The sequence below is a fragment of the Limulus polyphemus genome, unplaced genomic scaffold (genome assembly GCF_000517525.1).
Source record: "Limulus polyphemus unplaced genomic scaffold, Limulus_polyphemus-2.1.2 Scaffold1649, whole genome shotgun sequence".
NCBI lineage: Eukaryota > Metazoa > Arthropoda > Merostomata > Xiphosura > Limulidae > Limulus > Limulus polyphemus.
Window position 1 is genome coordinate 243,884 of NW_013667259.1, and position 1,539 is coordinate 245,422.

The window sequence follows — 1,539 nt, forward strand, 5'->3', positions numbered from 1 at the left end:
GTATGAAAGCCAAGTGATTTCTTAAATCAGGGCACTAACAGCCTGATTGTAAGATGGAAAAGCATCATCGATAAGAATGGAGACTATTTCAATTAACAAATGTTGTGTTTTGATATACAGGTTGTTCAGGTTTTTTCATCCAAAAAAGTGACATTAATTTCTTGACGACCTAATACTATTTTTCTTCTGTGGTATTGATCAGAAAGCTCCAAATTAATTATATTAACAGTTTCAACTGTTAACCTTTTGATATTTGCTTCCTTCTATTTTACAGTTTCAATGCTATACCTTGTTCCCAAGTGGAGCAATCAGTAATCCTCGCGTCAAAGTATATAAATCACAGCAGGAACCCATTATTTGTTTCCTGCAGAACTAACCTAAAAGCAAATGAAGTGTCGTGTTATGCACACACTCAGATCATGAAAATTTAGATGTTTTATTTACTGAAGTTTTGTTAGACCAAATTTGGATTTTTTTTAATAACTTATATAACATTTAACATTTATATAACATTTAACATTTATATAACATATAACATACTTATATAACTTATGTTATATTTATATAACAATAAATAAAATATTTACATAAAAACAAATATTTGTAATACTTACTATGTACTCGAGCTCGTTTCCATTTGGCCCGGCATGGCCAGGTGGTTAGTGCGCTGGACTCGCAATCTGAACGTCCCGGGTTCGAATTCCTGTCCCACCAAACATGCTCGCCCTTTCAGCCGTGGACGAATCATAATGTGACGGTAAATCCCACTATCTATTGATAAAAGAGTTGGCGGTGGGTGATGATGACTAGCTGCCTTTCCTCTAGTCTTACACTGCTAAATTAAGGACGGCTAGCGCAGATAGCCCTCGTGCAGCTTTGCGTGAAATTCAAAACAAACAAATCGTTTCCATTTAAATAAAAATTAAAAACATTCTTTGGTGAGCCTTGTTGAATCCCATATATTTGGTTATTCCAAAAAATAATTCACGAAGCTTGAAATGTGAATTTTAATAACAAAATATATATCGGTCACTAGAATAGATTGTCTGAAAACTACTACAATTTACTCATCTTTCTAAATATGCTATAAATAGGTTAAAAAAATATTTTAGTATTCAGAGTAAAAAAAGATCGCCATGAATGAAATAAGGCACTTCATGTGCATTACATACATATTCAGATAGTCTTTTCCTGATTGGCCATGATGTTTAACATTACATTTCTAGCTGAACTTCTAACTTATCACAGATTGAATTGACTTGAAGTTTTAAATTCCAACTTGTTAATAGAGCCAAGAATCTCGTAAATTTTATGACAGTTTATTACACTCGTGGAAAAACTATGGTGAACTGTCCGTCAGAAAACGTTAGCCTAAGGTGTTGTTACGTATCTCCTTGGTTGTTAATTTCCGGTAGAAATTCTTTCTGAGAAACTTCAGCGAAACAAGTCCTTTCTTGGTTAAGCCAGCTTATTCTTTCTCGATACAAACTTTTAGCACACAGTAATTTCACAATCAGTACGTTTTAAACTTAACTACTT

General features: G+C 33.2%; 1 protein-coding gene across 2 annotated transcripts in view; it reads right to left on the reverse strand.

Moving 5' to 3' along the window:
- LOC106464426 (probable ATP-dependent RNA helicase DDX28) overlaps positions 1-1,539 on the reverse strand; it is a 98,288-nt gene that overhangs the window by 87,374 nt on the left and 9,375 nt on the right. The window contains exon 1 of one of the 2 annotated variants that reach the window (XM_022392140.1): positions 615-632. The exons of the other annotated variant lie outside the window; for it this stretch is intronic. The gene's annotated coding sequence lies outside the window, so the exon portion shown is untranslated. Of the gene's footprint in view, positions 1-614; positions 633-1,539 lie in introns of those variants that run through there. 2 annotated transcript variants of the gene reach the window in all.